Source organism: Vigna umbellata, chromosome 1 (genome assembly GCF_029865625.1).
Source record: "Vigna umbellata cultivar VRB3 chromosome 1, Vumbellata_1.0, whole genome shotgun sequence".
NCBI classification, from domain to species: domain Eukaryota; kingdom Viridiplantae; phylum Streptophyta; class Magnoliopsida; order Fabales; family Fabaceae; genus Vigna; species Vigna umbellata.
Genome location: NC_142165.1, coordinates 81,416,067 through 81,438,046, shown reverse-complemented (window position 1 = coordinate 81,438,046; position 21,980 = coordinate 81,416,067). Strand labels below are relative to the sequence as shown.

The following is a 21,980-nucleotide window of genomic DNA, read 5'->3' as shown; positions in this document are numbered from 1 at the left end:
ATAATTACATTAACTTGTAAAATATAAAAATGCAAATAAAAAATTATAAAATTGCATCCTTTTCAACATTTTAACATTGAAATTTGCAAGAGGAATTTAAAAATAATCTTACAGGATGATATCAACTTAAAGTGAAAATCATTTAAACAGGTCTGTTCACATATATCATGAGTTACCAATTTCCATATGCATAATTTAGTAGATTAGATAAAATATACGGTACAAATTGATATAAAAAACTATCAATTTATTTATAATTTTATAATTTTATGATTTTTTAATTTTATGATTTTATAATTTTATAATTATATGATTTTGTAATTTTATAATTTTATGTTTTTATAATTGTATGATTCGTTAATTTTATTATTTTATGACTTTTTAATTTTATGATTTTGTTGTTTTTTAATTTTATATTTTATCATTTTATAATTTTACAAAAAGTGATAGACAGAAAAAAGAGAAATGTGTTTAAAGAGAATGTATTGTTTATAAAATAAAACTCGGTTACTAGGTTTCATTTTCATAGCTCAAACAATTTTTTAATTAAATAATTGAGTTTAATTGATAATTTTAGATTAAATATGATTTTCATCATCAATTATAATGTGATTGAAGTTTTCGTCTCTCTTTAAAACTATGATCCATTTTCTTCTTTTTCCTTTAAAAAAGTCTCAGATGTAGTTCTCCACGACTAAAAAGATTAGTCTTTTTATGACGAGGCTAACGGTGTACTACATAACATGCTGCATATAATAACACGCGATCGCCATGTCATCATTTTCCCCACTAAAAATCGTAACACCATGAACCACCATATGAACCACCATCAGCCACCACCTATTGACGTGAGCGACTACTTCGCGAACCACCGCAAATTCTTAACTATGGTGAATCACGACCACATTCCACTGATGTCAGCGACGTAATAAATCTCTACATAAACCTTGCCTCCTCAATTAGTAAACATTCTCCACCGTGAGCAACCAGAACACGAGCGTCCACTTAAGTCTTGCCGGAGCATAAACAAACGAAAACCCTAAATCATGACAACAACCAAAAATAATGAACCCTAAAGGAAAAACGAACACCTATAGCAAACTACTTTGCGACAACTTCACAACGTCCACCATAGAATCGTACCAATGTTCACCCACCTACAAAAACCCAACACAGAATCCAGACTTGTTCGTCTACCACAGTTCAATTTTGGACAACCCTTAAATCAAATCTCTAAACGTGAACGATTGCTTCATGCCTCCATCATGTTCAACATCGCATCAATTGCAGACCAAATCATGCCACCGAAATCGTAAATCACACAATTAGAGCAAACCTACAAATCAAATCAGAACCCACACAAAGACGAAAATCCCAGACCATGTATCCTTAAATCTAAAACATAATCACAAAACGCCATCAGCCACCATCGGACCACCCTTAACCATTCTCTTTTGCAAGCATGGAAACCCTAATCTTGGGTGAATGAGGGAAAGTATAATGTGGTATTCCTTGGTTGGGCAATCCTTACCTCATCAAAAGTTAATTTTAATTCAAAAAATAAAATTAAAGATGTGGTAGCCATATGTTATTACATTCAATAGGTTATGTGGCACACCGTTAACCACGTTAAAAGAAGACTAATGTGGTTAGTTGTGAAGGACTACATCTGAAACTTTTTAAAAAGAGATGGATGAAAATAGATCAAAGTTTCGAAGAGGGACAAAAACTAAAATCATATATAGTTTATGGATCAAAAACATATTTAGCCATATAATCTTCTACCTTAACTTTTGTAGCTCTATCACTTAACCATCTCCTCTACGCCTTTCATTTACTCCTATACTTATAATTTTTCTAGACCCTTATATTCTCTCAACAAAATAAATTTTTGTCCTAAACAATGTACTTACTTACCAAGAAATTAAATAAAACTAAATCCTTCATATATATTTTTAAATTGCTATGTAATATTTTCTGTTTTCTCATCCCAAATCTCCTTCACTAGATTTATAACTTTTCCTCTAAGTTGCTTGATCTGATTATCCACCACCTTGATTGGCCTAATTCTAAAAGGTAAGTCTTCTCGAACTTGAACATCATCCAACTTCAACACATGACTAGAATGAGGCATGTAGTTTCTCTTTTGGGATACATGAAACATGTGTTGAAGGTTAGCTAACTGAGGAAGTAAAACAACCTCATAAGTCATTGGACCAATCTCCTTAAGAATCTGATATGGTACAATGGACTTGGGAGGCAACTTCTTAGACCTTAAAGCTCTTCCCACATCAGTTGTAAGTGTTACTCACAGAAAAGCATGATCTCTAACATCAAACTCTAGAGGCCTTCTCGTTTGATCAACATATGAATTTTGTCTAATTTGTGAAGCTTTAATTTTCTCTTGTATTAACTTTACTTTTGGTTTGTTTTAGAAACTCAAGCCCCACTACCATTAACTCTCTATCTTAATATGAACACAAGGGAGTTTTGTAGCTTCTTACAAAGCCTTATATGGAGCTATGCCAATACTAGCATAGAAGTTATTGTTGTAGATGAACACCACTAGAGGTAGAACTTCATCCCAACACCCTAGCTTTTGCAAAACATAGGTTCTCAACAACAAATCCTCTAATGATTGGATTGTCCTTTCTATTTGACCATCTATTTGAGGATAAGAAGAAAAATGCATCCTCAAACTACTCACAAAGCCTCTTACAACATCTACTAGAATCTAGAGGTGAGCCTTGGATCCATATATAACACTATGCTAGATGACACTCCATGAAACCTTATTATTTTCTTGATATAAAACTATATCAACTTAGTCATAGACATCCTCAGGTTCACAAGCAAGAAGTGGACACTCTTGGTCAACTTGTGAACCATAACCTATATTGCATCATGACCTCATACAAACCTTGGCAACTGTGTAACAAAATTCATAGCAATGTTATCCCACTTCGATTCAAAAATGTCTAATTGCTACAATGTACCACCAATTCTTTTAAGTTCTTCTTTGGACTTTTTACAAGTTAAGAATGCAACAACATGTTAGGCTACATTTGTCTTTATACTAAACCACCAAAACGATTCCTTAAGGTTTTTAAACACGTTAGTCATGTTGGGATGAATGTCGAGACGACTCTTGTGTCCTTTCTCAAGGATAATTCCTTTCAGCTTTTCATTTGTTAGCAAACTCTAACTTTAAACCTTAAGATTTCATCACTGATAATGATTGATTTTACGTGTTTTTGTGAATAAATCAACTACTTCCTAACTTTTACCTTGTTCTGTTCCCAAGTTTAATTTGTTTTTATGTTTTCTTGTGTTTTAGTTAGTATATGTTTGTTTTACCTCTAATCTCTCTTTTAACATGTGAAATAAGGAAATAGGAAGTAATTCTCGTGGACGAAAACAAGTCGAAACTCAAGGAAGAACATGGGACAACAAAAGATGGAATTTAGGTGAATACCTACACTAGGTGCCACAAGAGTTATGTTCAGTGCTGCAAACACAATGAAAATAATAACGCTATTCACTAGCACTATTCACTTGAATAATAGCGTTGAGTGGCGAAATAATGGTGTTGAGTGTCATTTTTTGTGAGAGAATCAACGCTAAGCGATGTTGATATGACATTGAGCGGTGGCGTCGTTGAGATGCCAAAATGTGTTATTTAAACATTCTTCTTGTGCGGTTCTGAAAAATTCTCTTCCCCCCACACTTTATTCTTCAGCTAGAACCATTGGGAAAGGCTCTTGGAGGCTATTTGAGGTGCTATGAAACTCTCCCTTCTCCTCGTTAGGCTTCAATGTTCATCAATGGTGATTTTGACCCTTTTGGGGTTGAGGAGGAAGATGAGTCACAAATTGGAGGTGTTGATGCAAATGGGAGGTGCAACTGGAGTATGGAACAACTACGAAAAACCTAGGGAGAGAGTCGCATCTTCACTATGGTTTCCAATTCCTTCCATAATTCTCTAATTTTGTAGAACCCTAAGTTCTCCATTATGGAAGGCTATCCTATTTAATGAGATTAAATGTGATAAATTGAATTCATAGGTAAATTTGTGTTGTTAATATATATATGCATTTCCAATTCAAGTTAGTATTTGATTTCCATGCTTAATGCTTGTCTTAGTTTGATCACCTATAACTTGAATTGTGATTTTTTGTCGAGACAAAATTAGAATGTCTAGCAACCCAAGTTTTGAAGCTTATTAAATAACACTCATGAAATATTTCATATAAAGAAAAATGTTTAAGGAAAGAAAATATTTTTCAAATATATAATCCAATAGACAATACGTGTATCTAACATTGTTATACAAACAACGTTTGGATGTCTAAAAGGTTGACTCATCACAAAAAGCGTATTACTGAGATAAGCATCTCTTTGTGACTCAAACAACGTTTTTATCTACGCAGAAGTCTTATAAAATATATCTTCTAAGCAAGATGCCAAAATATATTTTGAGAAACATATGTAAACAACTAATCAATATAATATCTAAAATACTACTTAGATCGATGTTAAATGATGGGAAACCTCTAACAAGAAGTATCCTAACATCTACATTTTAGAAGTTGTTTAAAACAATAACGTCCAAAGAAGAAATAACTTATAATGTATGAAGCCAAGCTTATGTATAACATTTCTAGACCAAGCTATCTAAATAAATTAGAAAACAATAAACTATGTATGGTAACACTAATCTTTTGTTTTATCTAAAAGAAAGTTTCTTTTTTTGAAATCATCTAATAGACTATTTAAGCAAAACAAGTTAGTGTCTCATGAATATAAAAGTCTATCTCTTGTATAAAACTAAGGATAAAATAATTCTTTATTCAATACAAGTGTTATATCAAGCAAAGCTTCTAAAGATAACATCGTCTGATGAATGACAATTAAACATTATAGCCTTTGAAAAACCATCTTAGGTTTACACCATGATATAAGTTTTACCATCAAACAATGCTTTAATTAAGCGATGTTGGCATATACAAGAATGCTCTGAACACATAATGTACTCTACAATCACCAACGAGTCAAATATTTAATATTATACGAAAAAGTGTTTCTATACTTGCAACCCTTCTGATATAGCATGTTGTCGAGCTCTCGAAATTATCCTTTAAATGCGTAGACGCTTGACTTGGTAAATATGTATGAATGATAGTAATTTTTGACGTTTTATTCAGAATATATACTGTAGCGTTTTGTAAGAACTTCTTTTGAAGGATATGATTGTTTAGTTTGGAAGATTCTTGATTTAGAAAATAAAGCACAATTGTAGGTTTTTCTAAGAGGATTGTTTAGACAAGAGAAGAGATAATTGCATAAGTGATTTTATACAGGATCGCTCCAACTGAGCTATGTTCAGTCTCCTTCGCAAAGGCTTCCACTATAATCTTCACATGATTACAAATGAGTATTAGCATCACTCTTGGTACTCAACAACTTTAGCCAAGATTTCCTTTGAGTATTTGCACAACTCCTAGTACTTAGTGTTAAGAGAAAAATCGTTTATGCACCCAACACTATCATGTTTTGAAGTTTAATAAAATAACATTAAAACGTGATAATAATCTAAAATCAACTTAGGGTGAAAAACCTAGAACCAAAATCCTCAAACACAAAAAACCTACAAAAAGACTTCAAACTAGAATCCACAACATAGAAAAGTTTAGGAAAACACTTAGGATTTTAGGTAATAGAAAAACATCTAGGCCAAAACACCCAGATGCATGACTAAACGCTATTGTGCCTAAATCGTCTAAGAGAGTTGAAGTAAAATGCTTAATGCTCATCGTACCTGAAAAAGGTATTCAACATAACTCTTGGAAGAAAACAGTTGAGACAATGTCTTTCACAAAACACTTTAAAAGACTTTAAATACGAAGACATAAAAAAGAAAGTTTTAACAAGTTAAACGCTATCTGTCTAAAAAGAGACAAAACCAAAAGAAGCGTTTACTTCAACGATACCATAAGCTTAAACAATGCTTTGTCCAACGATGAAGTCTCTATACAATACTTCATATCTTTAGAAAAAGGTTTAATTGCAAAAAGCTACCTAATGGTGGGAAATCAAAAGGCACTTTGTTACTCTGAGCAAGCATTAAATGACATTAAATGATCAACGTTAAAAAACAACAAAGGTGATAAGAAAAGACATATCTGCTGCATGAACAATTATTCTATTCCTTACAGATAAGTTATTCTACACACATCCATAGAGCTACAAATCAAATATCAAAAGTGAACGTTAGAGACAAAGGAGATATTTAAAGAATGTTCTTCTCTTGAAGCCATACCTAAAAGGAACATACAACCTACTTCAAGCAAAGTATTGAAAAAGCATGTCTGCTCTGACAAGTTGACTTACCTAACGGTTGTTGTACGAAGAAAAAAAAGAGAAAACACGAGTATCAAGGCTAAAAGTTTAGTCTAACGAAAAATATTAATGAAGTCTTTAAGTAGAAGGTTTTTCGAAAAGAAAATCAGGAGGATAACTTAAAAGGATAGTCAAGTGAGGAGCTTACAACGAAACATTCATCTTACAAGCATTCAAGAGAAAAGAAAGCAAATAGCTCAAGAAAAAGAATACATCTGGGTTGAAGAAAAGAGAAGAGAAGAGAATAGAAAAAGAGAAAAGAAATTCTCTCATACTTCGTTGTTATATTGCTTATTATTGTAGGAGAAAAGAGAGAAACACCTACGAGTATTTAGACTACTTTATATTGTAATCAAATCCTCTTTGTGAGAGATATAGTCTGAACTACTTGTAAGAAATCGTTGATTACAATTCTGAAGAAAACTAAATTACTTACAACTGAATTCAGTTTGAGTTGAAGAATCTTAGCAAGGTTGCTAAGTACCAGGAGTGGTTCGAATACTCAAAGGAAATCTCGGCTAGGGTTGTTGAGTACCAGAAGTGGTGGTAATACTCAAAGGAAACTCGATTAAGAGATAGTGGCCATGTTCCATGCTCTTAATGGAGAGGATTTCCCTTAGATATTGGTCATGTGTCACTATAGGAATGGAGAGGATTCTCCCATGTTAGTAGCCACATGTCCTTCTCATAATGGAGAGGATTTTTGCCTTGATTTCCAAGTTAGCCAAGTTGAGATTTTTAGGTTTTGCTTTTATAAGTTTGGAGACACCTTGAGGCCATAAATAGAGATGTCTCCTTCATGTAAATTAACGTTGAGATTAGTATTATTTTGCTGCCAATTTATTGTGTCATTTTACTTGTCTCCAAAGTCATGACTAGAGCATCCTATGTGGTCTCCTCTAGCTACCTTCCTTGAGAGTTGGCCAACCCTCTCTTAAGAGCACGGAACATCACCAATCCCACCCTTCTAACATCCAAACCAAGAGCATTCCCACCTTACAATCCTATTACTTCCATACATTCACTTTCACAGTCTCATCTTCATGTTTTGGATCATCATATCTTGAGGAGGAAACTATCAATATGTCTTCATCTTTGATAGGGGTTAGGGACTCATAAAAAAGTTTATGTTTTTTTTTTTACTTTCATAACATTTAAAATCAAAATTGAACCAAGGTTATCACCTTGGTTCATTTATACCACCAATAATAAAATTTACAATGAAATGAATATTTTTTAACTTGTTTCAATTTGAGGTGTTATGTATCAAAGAAGGATTTTGATTAAGTTGGAGAAAAGTTGTGAACAAAGAAACCAAATATATTGGACTAAAGAAGATTGAGTTGAAAAAGTTCAAAGTACCCAAATTCTAAATGAACTAAACACCCTAAACTTGTAGAGCTTAATCTTATTCCTGTTCAAATTAATCTGTGTTAAGTTTGACTTTTCTCTTCGCTAATTTTTCTTTACTTTATCAAAATCTATTATTTAATAGCAATATGCTAAATTGAAATAAACTCATGAATGTTCATAATCATTATATATTTTTTTTATTGATGATAAACTTTTTTACATCGGTTATAATATATGACTTATACTAATGTGTTTGTGTTTATGTCTCACATACAATAGTGTTTAACATAAATTTGTATTGTATTACTACAAGTAAAACGTAAATTTATATTATATATTTTTCATGTAACATAAATCTACTTACGTCGTTAGACGTAATATTAATATAAAAAGTTCAAAATAATTGATGTAAAATGCACGTGTGGTAATTTGTAAAAACCATTATTCTCAAACCATCATTATATTATTTGATTTAATATAGAAGTTGTTGCCATACTTCTTTAAATGACGTTCCTTTATTGACCATCTTCATATAACGTTGGTAAACCTTGACAAAAAAAAAAGTATTAATGCAGTAAAGAATTTCATATATCACTACGTATTATGAATGGTGAACATATTCCATTTTGTGATAAAAGAATTGGTGAAAGAACACATAGGCAACCTTAGTAATTCAAGAATTTTGTTGTCAATAAATATCTTTCTTTGATTAAAATCAAGACTGTGGAGCCTAAAAGGTATTTTCTCTTAGTCCCCAATTCAATACATTTTTGTCATTTGGGTTACGGATAAAAGTATCCAACGGAAAGACATCGCTTTCATCGTCATCTATTTTTATCTTTTCAGCAAAAGGAAACATCTTGACTGCGTGGCTTAAACACGTGTCAACAACCCATTGATAGACATGAATAATGCCCGTAAAAGTAGTTGAAGTGAAAATGAATCATTGATTGCCTAATGATGTTGGTAAGTTGGTAACTCAATATGCCTTCATGAAATGGAAACCAAAGACGTAACTTTTGTGTACTTCTTTTCTCGTATTAAAGGATTAGATAGTTATGTCTTCCGTGTTTCAATATTTCATATACTTATATACATTAAATTTAAATTACTCTTCTTTTAATTTTTTAAATGTTTTTAGCATCTAAGATAATTTAAATTTATTAACTTTAATTTTTTTAATTGAACATTTCGGTTTCTATTATAACTTTCTTTAAATATTAAATATATCATATTAAAGTTAACCACACTTTCTATATACTTTTTATTTTTGTATTTAAATAACAAAGTGTAAAACATTGGTGCATTAGATCTACCTGATACAAGTATCTAATTTAGTCAAATAGACATAACTTTGTGTGTCTAAATAGATGCAAGTGCAGATGTTGTATGTTTTGTTTGATAAATGTAAGTGTTTTGTTTATAAACTCTTCGTCTGATAAGATTTTGTTTGGATAGATACAACTTGATTTGTTAATTTACACCTACCATCATCCACTTTCTTCTTGCTTATGCAACCTTCACGGGTCTTCCATGCCTTCTAGAGTTCCTTACATCCCCTTGAGTTGATCAAGATCCTACACTAGTACAGGATAAGGAAATGACATCGGTTAATTTTGTTTATAGGATTCGGTTCTGCAACCGAGTCATATTTGGATGATGTAAAAGAGGGTGGCTTTATGCCTCAGTTCTAAACCGGGTTAAAAAGAGACAGGATGATGCCTCGGTTCTTAAATAACTGAGGCAAATTGTGTGTTTTTTTTTTTCAAAACAATCCACTTCTCCCTCTTTGTTGCACAGTCCAAGCAAGCAAAGGGTTATTGAATTTTTTTCCCTTTTCACAGAACCAAATCTCAGAAGATATACAAAGCCAAATATCAGAATAGCAAAGGGTTATTGAATTTTTTTCCCTTTCACAGAACCAAATCTCAGAACATAGAACCAAATATCAGAATAACACAGAAAAATCAACTACATCAACCTTAACAAAATTGCTCCCAAAACAACAGAGAAAAAAAAGTATGGATTTTGATACAATGAGAATTTAGGGAAGAAGAAAAGATTTGGGGAAGAAGGGAGGTTGCTCGCCACCGCTGCAGGACGCCTCGCCACCACCTCTTCGTTGCTCGCCAACGCCACCGTTGCAGGACACCCTCGCCGCGACCTCGCTGCAACCTCGCCACGACCTCGCCACCACCTCGCCAAGGAACTCTGTTCAACTCTTAGATCGGTGAACCTCCCATCATCTCCAAGGCACCATCTTCTCTGCTCGTCAAACGCCTTAGATCGGCGAGCCTCCCATCACCGCCGTCGCGGTACTCGTCTCCACCATCGCGCCTCCCCTCCGCTTTCGACGCCGGCCACCATCGCGCCTCCCCTCCGCTTTCGACATCGGCCACCATCGCGTCTCATCCTCGCACCGTGGTTGTCAAGTGGGAGAGGAGAAGAGAGATCGCGCCCTCTCTGTTTCTGCCAGATGAAAATGAAAAAGGGGAGATGAGAGTGCCAGAGGAAAGAACCGTTTTGTGTAAACTGAAAAAGCGAAGATGAGAGTAGGTCAGGTGTGGTGTGACTGATTTGACCGGGGTAATAGGCCTCGGTTCTACCTTTAACCGAGTCAATACGCCAAAATAAAGTCTCGGTTCTACCTTTAACCGAGTTAATAGCCCAAAACACAGTTTATATGTTTCGGTCCTTACTAAACCGAGGCATATAAATTCATCAAAACTACAAAATTGCCACCGCTCTCTCATAGACTTTGGTTTTCCTTAAACCGAAGTCTATTGGACGAGTTAAAAAGCATAATTTTTACTAGTGCTACCATCCTCCTAAGATCCACATCAATTATAAATGATTACTTATGCTTGTAGGTAATATTCATTTCTTCATTCCTTCAAGAAGATCTTACAGCATGATGTTAACATCAAGATCCTTTGAAGAGCATCTTCAATACTCCACACAAACAACTTTTACCAAAATTATCAAAAATGCAGTTGTAGAGTCAGCAAGTCAACTGTATAGTAAGTAGTCAGTATAGGTACTAATGAGTGGATAAACAAGGGTCTATGTATGAGATGTTAATGACGACATCAAGGATCAATGGTCAAGGACAAAAGACTAACGATCAAGGAGTGAGAATTAAGTAATTTATTTTGATTAAGTTGTTATGTTAGAGGATTAGGAATCTTATTGTTATTACCATCGAGTATGAGGTGGTTTATGGTTGATACATTCATTGTGTTTAAATCTTATTATTATTATGATTGTTTTATCGGTAGCTTACTCCAAACATGTTAGTGTTGTGTGTTGTGAATAATATTATCGATGATGATCGTATAATTTGTTATACGTAAGCAAATGATATTGAAGATGGTGTTGAGACATGATAGATTCGAGAGAGGACGGGGAACAAACTTGAGATTTTTAATGAAATCTATTTTTGTTAAATTTAAGACAATGTAATTAGAGTTATTTTAATTCATTCGTTATTTCCATTATTTGAATAATGTAATTGGACAAGTCTTTTAAAACTCATATTCTTCGAATAAATTATACAATGTTTAAATGTTGAGGTTTTTGAAAAATACATTTTCGTGTTATAATAGAAAGTTGAAATTACTGTTTTTGAATAACCCATGACACCTGAAAATTGGAGTGTTACACATTCCCTTTCATTTTTGTTAATTAATAAAAAGGTTGATACTACATACAAGAAACAAAAGCTGAAAGAAGAATTCTATTGATAACTTGGAAGTAGTTTTTCATAAGAGAAATTAAAAAATGGTTACAAAGCAAGCCTAGAATTTAGGAGTAGAAGGCTTTGGATCAGAGGATGAAGCTTCATGATATTTTTTGATTTCTACAATAGTTGCTTCGACAGTTATTCAAAATGATTGTATATTATTTTATTAGTAAATTGTGAAACCCTTGAATCATCTGATGGATTTATTAACTCTATATACATAATAATAGTCTACAAAATATAATATAAATACTTGTGTTTTTGTTATGATTTGCTTTTATTCATTGAACAAATATTAGTCCAATAAATATATATTGACAGTAAAGATCATGGTATAGTCTAATAATTATTTATGAGCATCTAATCTAATAAGGTTTTTAGCCTAGCTAGCCTTTCCTATGTCCAATGTTTATCTAAAAATATATTCTAATCATCTTTAGCTATCAAACATTACTATGTTAGACTTATCTCTCTTGTCTCATTATAAGTTTTGTTATCATTAAAAGATTCTTCATGTTTCATACATTCCCCTCATTTTTGTTAATTAGTAAAAAGGTTCATATTAAACACAGGAAACAAAAGTTAAAAGAAGAATTATATTGATAAATTGGAAGTAGTTTTACATGAGAGAAATTAAAAAATTGGTAAGGCTTGAATAAGAGGATGAAAACTTCAGGATATTTTGTTATCTCTAGTTGCTTCCACAGTTATTGAGAATTTTTGTATAAATTATTTTATTAGTAAGTAAAAATCCAAAGCTGTAAAATCCGTGAATCATGGATTTATTAACTCTCTCTATATAATAGTCCATAAAATATGATATAATAATTGACAACTCTAAGAGATACACTTCATTCTTCTGCATTTAAAAAAATTTAGGACAAAATTTCAACTGAAGTTGCCTATGGAAACATAAAAGAGAATTTGAGATTATTTTAATGAAAAATAATGTGGACTTGAATGCAAAATAATTTCCAGCAAAGCCTTTGATTTTTATTTATGTGCTGTACTGGTTGGTTTATGATAAATATCTACTGTTAACGGAATTTCTGTGCCTATCAAACGCCTTCAACTTTTATCATAACTATAGAGAAGTGCGGATAAAGCGGTAGATAGGAACATTAAGATTCATGGGTCTTCACATGCCATTGGAATTGGGATGTGCAGTTTATAATGGGAAGGTCGGAGGTTTATTTTAGGTGAATGATGTGCTAAAACCGGAAAGTTCTTATATTATTTTCAATTATTTTTTCAACTTAGTCTTGTAATAAGTTGATTAAATACACAATTTAATAATATAATAGTATAATAGTATATACTTTTAAGTAAAAATAAATAAAAATTATCAATTTTTCATTTGTTTAAAATTTGTCTGCAGAAAATTTCTCTATAACTATCCTTAAGGGAATAAACTAATAAAAATAGTTTCTTCAAAATTTAAAATTAATTTAATTATAATTAAATTCAATTAAAACAAATTAATATATTTTTTACACGTTAATAGCTGAATTAGTTTTAAAAAATTTAAATTTGCAAATACGGGATAAAATAATTATAATTCAGTTTTGGGTCTTTTTCCATTGTAGGAGACAGAACATTGAAGTCTTGTGATCTGTACTGTTTTGTTGTGCATCAACTTTGGACGTGCTAACCAAGTGGTTTCTGACACCTATAAATGAAGATAAGTAACTCCATGTGCTAACATCTAACCAAGGATGGGGCCTCATTCATTGGAACCTAAACTCAACATCTCTCCTTAATTTTTCTAGGTTTAATGTATCAATAGATTTCTATTTTTTTCGAATCTCAAATACGACCATTTCTTCTCTGGCGTCTCAATTAAGTCTTTATTTTTGTAAAATTGAATTAAATAGGATCTTTCCGTCAAATTGATCAGACGACGTTAAATATTGTGTCACCTGACATGCTGACAGTGTTGTTTTAACACACGTGTCATTTAAAACGTGGATGAATTCTATTATTTTAAATTTTGAATTAAAAAATTAAATTAAAAGAGTGGAAATTCAAATAAAGTAAGGGCAAAGTAGAAAATTCAATTAAGAAAGCCCATTCTCTGCAATTATGATATGGAAATGAAATTGGGGAAATTTTGAATTTTAGGGTTCGTCACTCATCCACAAAAGTTGTTCGAGTAGATGTCAATGGATAAGGTTACAGTTAATTGGACGCCCTTGCTTAAAGAAGTGTCATGGCCACACAGTCATTAAACAGACGAAGCACGAAGATGGAATGAACTCTCTTGGATAGAGAAACCAAGCAAAGGGCCCAGATTAACTGAGTAGAATGAGAAATAGAATAATTTGAATGCGTGACCTGAGCAGGGTAAACTGTCCTTGGGTAAGATACTGAAATGCAGAGTAAATGTAGAGAAAGCCAGCAGGGTAGACGAGAGGACCAGTGTCGCCTTTGAGGTTGCGAAAGTCTCTCTCCCCTTTGAGAAATCTGCTAACCTGTGACATGTAAGCGTCCCAATCTATCTTCGTATCTGACGAGGAGGGCGTCAGCGAGAGTGACGAGGAGGGCGTCAGGGAAGAGAAGAGCCAGTGAGAAGGGTATCTTGGGGCTTTGGAGCAAAACGGTTTTTCCTTCCGATCTCGGAGGTGGTGGCGACAGCGCCACCAATTCGACGCCCATGGTTTATCTGTTTTTCAACCTTCTGCCACTCATCTCCGTTTTATCATTCTTCCACGATCAACGCCCTCACTTTTTCTTTCTCTCTAATTTTTATTTTTGGACTTCGTCTCATGGGCTCACCAGATTTCAATTCCAAAAAGATTTTTATTTCACCAGATTTTTATTTCTCTGTTTAATGACTGTGAGACCAACGAATCGATGTCCTCCCAACTCCAATAGTTTGACATTTCCGCGATCTCCCATGGTTGTGTTCTGGTGCCACCACTAGTGCAGGCTTCGTAAAGTGGTTTTGTAGTGGTGCAGGCTTCTTAGAAGATGAAGTTAGTGAAGGAAGAAGAAGAAAATATATTTTTGTTTTTTAATTTTTTTTAATATAATTTCAAAACAGCAGAACAGAGGTTTAAAATTGAGAGAGAATGATGATTTCTATAATTGAATTTTGAACTTTGGCCTTTCTGTATTTGAATTTCCACTCTTTTAATTTAATTTTTTAATTTAAATTTAAAATAATAGACTTCACCCACGTTTCTAATGACACGTGTGATAAAACAACACTGTCAACATGCCAGGTGACACAATACTTAACGCCGTCTGATCAATTTGACGGAAATGTCTTATTTGATTCAATTTTATAAAAATAAGAATTCAATTGAGACGCCAAAAAAGAAAGGATCCTGTTTGGGATTCTAGACGAAAATAAGAACCTTTTGACACATTAACCCATTTTTCTAATATAAAATAGGTTCAAATTTTTCATACTTTATAATTTTAGCCTTTATTAAAATTTAATGGTACATTCAGTTTTTTCATATTTTTTAAATTAGTTTCCTTTATTGTTATTTAAGAATGTTTGTTGTATCTGTTATGTTAAACTTAACAATATTTAATATAAAGAATTAAGAATCAAGATATTCATCTCATTAAATTTTTGTATTCTTCTAATCAAATATTCAATCATTGTTTTTTGTATTAAAGTACTTATTTTGACAGTATAAGATGTTTGGATTTTTAAACTACAATAACTAAAAAAATAAGTTTAAATTTGAAAGACAAGAATAACCTGATTTTTATAGACTAAAAATATATTTAATATTTAAGACGTTATATATAATTTGTTAAATTTGCCTGTCAAATAACTTCTTTTGCATCCTCATTAAATTATCCAATTATTCATAAATTTACTTGTACATACATAAAAACTTGTGAATTAAACCGCTATAATGATAAATCACTTTTAAAATCTGGTTATGAATAAAACTTGTAACTTTTTCGCACAATAAGTTCACTTTAAAATTAAAAATAAAAGCAACCTACATATTGAATGGACAATTTAACCTAACCCAACCATTATGCAACTACTAAGGTACACATTTATTTTAAGAGGCCTGTATTTGAATCAGACAATGACTTATATATGGCACAATTAAGAAAAGTATAAGGTTGGACCTATGTTTTTAAAACCATGATAGATAATTTATTTTTAACGTAATGTCTTTTCAGCTATCATAATATATTTGTCTTAAAGATTCATTGTTTACATATAGCTTCGAAATTTATTGCTATGGTTTTTATAGTTCAGGGCATGCCTTATATTATCAACCAAATTTAAAATGAAAGCCTGGTTCTCCCCTTGCTTCTCCAGATGTACTTTCTACTTGCACCCCCTCTTTACAAATTTCAAACAAAAATATTCTTCACGTTTGTTTTAAGAAATTAACCATAGCCACCACCACTCTTACTTCCTACACCTCCCTCTTTAGCACCCTTGAAACTAGAACCTCTCTTGTATACATCATTCATAAGTTTATTTGTCACTCTGACCATTCAACTTTCTAACATTCATTAGCAGCTAAGTGATCCAACTTTAGTTCAAGATTTTTAAACCTTTCTATTTCTTCGCTCGATAGTCTTAAAGAGAGATTGATATGAATAATTAAGAATGTTTTGTATGCTGGTAATAATAAGGAATAATTTGTGTACTAATTATATTCAGTTTGATTAATGCAACTTCTTAAAGAGTTGTTAAGAAAAAAAAATAGGTGTAGGACTATAAATTTAAGTGAATAAGTATAAATTTGTTTTATTACTTAATCTTTGCTTGTTCAATGGACAATCTAGTTTTTTATTTATAAGAAAGAGTTGATGACTTTATTTAACCCTCCTTTAGAGTTAATTATTCAATAATTAGTAATGGAACTAATTTTTTGGATTAGTTCCTAAATGGATAAAATGCATTTTCTTGCAACACGACTCATGAAGTTGTCCTTAATATAAGAGATATTGTTCCTTTCACTGTATTAGTTGCACAATAAGGATTTGAAACATGTTTACAAATCACTACAAGAAAATCACATATTATTAATGCATACAATCAGTCAATAATAGCAAAAATTTATTAATAATTCAAACTTGAAATTCATCATTAAAGTGATCGTTAATAAATTTTATCGACTGATCGCAAAATCATTTGGTAATTATTGACAACCACAAGTTCATTGGTAAATATTCGTTGCTAATTACTGATAGATAGTAGTTGTTGGTAAAACCAGTAGATAAACATCGTGATTGGATAATCTTCTTCCTCCACCTCTTCCTTTTATTTTTTTTCTTTTTTTATCTTCTTCTTCTTCCTCCTCCCTAATGGCTCATTCTCCAAGCTAGGTTGCACCAAACATAAAAATAAGCTCAAGGTGGGTGCTGAAGCTATATGGAAATGGTGAAGTGGTGCGCATATGGTGAAGGTATGATATAGTCTTTGGTTGCTCTCCAAAAATGTTGTGTCAACTCAAGAGGAAGGGTGGCTAGAGAAAACCTGAAAGGGATGCTCTAGTCTTGACTTTGGAGACAAGTAGAACGACACAATATTTTGGAAGCATTTTATTACTAATCTCAAAGTGATTTTTACATGGGGAGGGCACCTTTATTTATAACCAAAGAAACCCTAGAGGTGTGTCACAAAAGAGAAGAAAGAGAAACTTGGAGACCACTCTACCCATGGGCCTAAGAGGATTATGCTTTTAGAAAGATTTTCCATGTGGCAATATCTCTTTTTCCACATAAGAAAAAGCTTGAGAAGCAATCTTGCGACCAAGCTATTGTTAGGTTTCCTATAACATCGTCTCAAAGAATATTTATTTATTTATCTTACACACCCAACGTTTAAACATAGTTCACCTTTGTATACTCTTATTACAAACCATTAGATGTTGCTTTGCAAAACTATTTTGAAAACACTATTCAACCCTCCTTCCCCCCTCTAGTGTTTTTCTCTGTACTTCATAACTTAGTTATAGTTGCACTGACACACCTCAAAATATCCAAACAATATTTATGCAACTAAAAAACTATGTTTATCATGTTTTTGCATTTCATGCTCAATAAACCCAATTATAAAAAATCTTAATTAAAATATTCTTTAAAAGTACAAAAATCAATTAAGAATCCAAGATTAAAGGCTAGATTAGGACATAAATATGCACTCATCAAATATCAAAGATGATTGATTATATATAAAGAAATATTCTCTAATTGAATATTGCAAATGTTGTCAAATATACGTTCACACAACAAGAATAGAACGCATGACCACTAACCCATAACAAAGAGCTCTAACCAATTGTGTCACACTTCACTTCTATATAACTTATATTTTCTTATTTAAATTAATGACATCCACACTCATACCACCTTTCTAGATATTTTATATTTCCTATGTCTTACAACATACACTTAAATTATTCTTTGATTTCTCCTGTATTTGATTTTTCCATTTTGTAGCTTGAATAAATTACAAATTCTTAAGACAAAATCATCTATACGTCTATACGCTCTCATGTTTTAAAATTTAACCAAATAACATTAAACAAAATAAGAATATGAAAATACGTTAGGATGAAACACGAGACTTAGGCTCAAGGATCCCCAAAATAGAAAAACCTTAGAAAATTCTTTAGGATTGTAGAAAACATAAAAACACCTATATCAAAACACCCAGACGCAATGTTAAACGACTGTTAAGTCAAAAGCGTCTAAAAGAGTTTAAGATAAACGTGTAAGCTTACTATATCCAAAGGAGTATTCAGTTGAACTCTCAAGAAAACGAAAAAGTGTCAAAACAATATCTTTTACAAAAACATTTTAAAAGCCTAAACTTAAAACACCAAGGAAAACATAACATGTTAAACGCCATTTCTCTAAAAAAGGAAAAATGACAAAAAGTGTTTGTATAAGTGTAAATGATACATGAGCTAAACTATTACTTCGTCCAACGATTAAGTTCCTATTCAAAGCTTTGTATCTTTTGAAGAATAGCTTAATTATTAAACACTACCTCAACGGTAGGAAATGAAAAACACTTTGTTGTTCTAAGCAAACATTAAATGGCATTAAATGCTCAACGTTTAAAACAAAAAAATGATAAAGACACATATGTTGCATGTACAATCTACTATATTATTTGCTGATAACCTACTTTGCACGCATCCACAAGCCTCAATTAAAACGCCACTTTGCTGCTGTTTTTTTTTTCTTAAGTAATTAGTTTGTTTAAATAATGGTCCAATCCTTTGTAAATTTGGCTAACCAAATTATATTTTTGGTTAATCAATTAATGGGCTTTATTTTGGTTTTATTTTAAGTTGTAATAAGGCTCAATATGTCACTTAGTCATCAATCTTTGAAAGACCAAAAGGATGTAAAGTTTAATGTTTTTGGGTGGCTTTTGGTTACCATAAATTCTAGTTACACTCAGCCACTAACTCTTTTGTAATTATGGTGGCTAAAGCTTTTAATAAGCTTAACCATTTTCATCAAATTAGAGAAGTGAAGTTTTTATGTAGAATATTAGAATTTTAACTCTTTTATCTTAGTAAAAATGATTTTCCTAAGTTCTTGAGTGATTCAAGAACCTTTTGTTGTATCAAAGGATTTTCCCATCCTTTGTGTATTGCCTCCCTTGGAAAGGGTGATTATTTTCTCCACCTTTCATCATTTTTACTAGGTTTATGTTATAGCCATAACTTTCATTCTACGTGTCCAAATTAAGTGTTTCTTGAGCCAAAATTGAAGTTCGAAACATGAATTTTTACCTCGTTTTGGAAACACCCCAATTGAAGTTCTATAGCCCAAGTTACCAACGTTTGTAAAATACTATCAACCTTTTCACCAATTTTTCCAAATTTTCCTCAAGGTTCTAACCTTTAAAATCCTAAATCAGTCCATGTGATAATGAGGTTCAAATCACCTTCATACTCAGATCTTTGTACTTTTGGTTGTGTTTATTTTATGCACCTTCCTGCTCATGAACACCACAAACTAACTAACCAATTTGTTAAGTGTGCATTTTTAGACTATGCTCTTAATAAAAAATGTTATGTTTGTTATGATTCTTAATCTCGTCGCATTAGAGTTTTCAGGAATGTGGTTTTCTTTGAAAATTAGTATTTCTTTCCATCATATGTTACATGTTAAATTCATCTTTATCTCTTATGCCACAACTTTTAGATTCTTCACAAACTATGGAATGGTTCAAGCTTTGTTTGGTATGAAAGACATCATCATCACCTTCCTAATACCTTTCATGATTTTGCTCCAGCACTTGATCCTATCACTACTCTTGCACTAGATCCTGTCACATTTGTTATACCTCTTCGTCAATCCCCTCGATCATCAAAACCCCATAATTGGTATGGTTATTTTACACTTGTCTCTTTATCAACTACCTTGTCTTACATTTCTATTCCTTCTAGTTATACATAGGCTATGGAAAATGAATGTTGGAAAAAGGCAATGCAAGAAGAACTACAAGCACTTCAAGAAAATCATACTTGGTACATTGTGTGTTGTCCTTCCACGATCAAGCCTATTGGAAGTAAATAGATTTTCTCTATCATGTTTCACTTTGGTGGGTCTTTAGATCGCTATAAAGCTTGATAAATAGCTTTAGTAATAGACAAAAGTATGGAATTGATTATGAGGAGACATTTGCTCATGTTGCCAAGATGACTATATATTCAAAACAATCATTGTTATTGTTTCCTCTCAGTCTTAGCCATTTCACCAAATGGTGCGAAGAATGTTTTTCTTCATTGTGATCTCAAAGAGAAAATCTACTTGAAACTTTCCTCTAGCATGATTCCTTCTTTTACTAATGTTTGCAAGCTATGAGATTCTTTGTATGCGGTTAAACAAGCTCATCGGGCTTGGTTTGGGAAGTTTCGTACTACAATACTTAAGTTCTCATTCACTCAAAGTCAATATGATTATTCTCTCTTCTTTCATAAGTCTTCCACCAATATAGTTCTCCTTTTGGTTTGTGTGGATGATCACATTGTTACAAGAACTAATCATGGGCTAATTATAAAGTTGCATATTGAGCTACATGCAACATTTTACAAGATCTTGGACAACTCATATTTTTTAGAATTGGAGGTACATCACCAATCCAATGGCCTTTTTTTAAACCAACAGAAGTACATTCAATGTTTACTCAAATTGACAGGTTTAGATGGAACTACTTCAATTGATACTCTTATGGAAGTAAACGCCAAGTACATGAAAAATGAAGGAGATTTTTTCTCAAATCCCACTTTCTATAGGTGTTTGGTAGGAAGCCTTGTCTACCTAACCACTAGTAGACCTGACATTTCGTATGTTGTTCACCAAGTCATCCAATTTATGTATTCTTCTTATTTTCTTCATTTTTCTTATATTTGTTGCATTATCCAGTATTTTATAGGATCACTTACATATGAGTTATTTTTTTTCCAAAGGCTCATCTTTATAGCTTATGGCTTATAGTAATGTTGATTAGGCAGGATGTCCAGATACTCATAAGTATACTATAGGCTTATGTATGTTTGTTGATGATGCCTTAATTTCTTGAAAATGTAAGAAGCAAGATCATGTTTCTAAATCTTCTACTAAGGTTGAGTATCGTTCATTGTCATTTTCTTGTGCTGAAGTTGTGTGAAGTAGTTTTTTGGAGCAACTTGGTTTTTCACAACCTAAATCTACTCCTCTTAATGATGATAATACAAGTGTTATTCAGATTGCTGCAAATCCCACGTTTCATAATGTAACAAGCATATTGAACTGGATTGTATTATATCTGATAAGCATATAATAACAATTTCATTTTTCTCTCTCACATCTCCACTAATCTTCAAGTTAGTTGATATATTTGCCAAAGCTATAACTAGATAGTTGCATCAGTTCCTTGTTGGCAAATTATTGTTGGTTAACTTATTAGTATCAATTTAAGGAGGGATGTTAATGTGTATAAATGTATTTTATTATGTCTTTAGTAGATTATTTATATTTTTTATAAATAGTTATTAAGAATTGTCGACAATTACTCTTTATAAATAGGAAATCTCCTATAATATCTCCTTTTATTGCATATCTCTTGAAATCTCTCACATTAATATAAATATATGTTATGCCGCCTATGTAAAGGACTGCAAAATACAAACAAGTTTTTCTAAAAAGACTGTCATATTATAATATATTTTTCTTCTGCCTTGATAGTTTGACAATGATGTCACCTATAAAATTCATGTTAGTGATTGGTGTATGTGCATTATGAACTATATGTTTAGTGAAATATATGATTTTACTAATAATATATATTCATCCATTTTTTTTTAGCTTATCCTTTATGTTTTGTTTTTGTGGTTTCTACTCTGATATATATAATGAGAGCAGATAATATTGTAGGTGAATATATACAACAATAAATTTAATGTTATATTAGTTATAGGAAAATGTGTAACATGTATTTAGAATTTTATACTCCTCGAAACAAAATCTTATGATGTTAATTATATTTAAT

The 21,980-nt window shown here is 31.9% G+C and overlaps 2 pseudogenes; one reads left to right on the top strand and one right to left on the bottom strand.

Moving 5' to 3' along the window:
• Window positions 1-21,119, top strand: part of LOC148206582 (uncharacterized) — a 94,057-nt pseudogene extending 72,938 nt beyond the window's left edge.
• LOC148206583 (dol-P-Man:Man(5)GlcNAc(2)-PP-Dol alpha-1,3-mannosyltransferase pseudogene) lies at window positions 13,691-14,182 on the bottom strand (annotated as a pseudogene).
• Window positions 21,120-21,980: the final 861 nt, after the last annotated feature.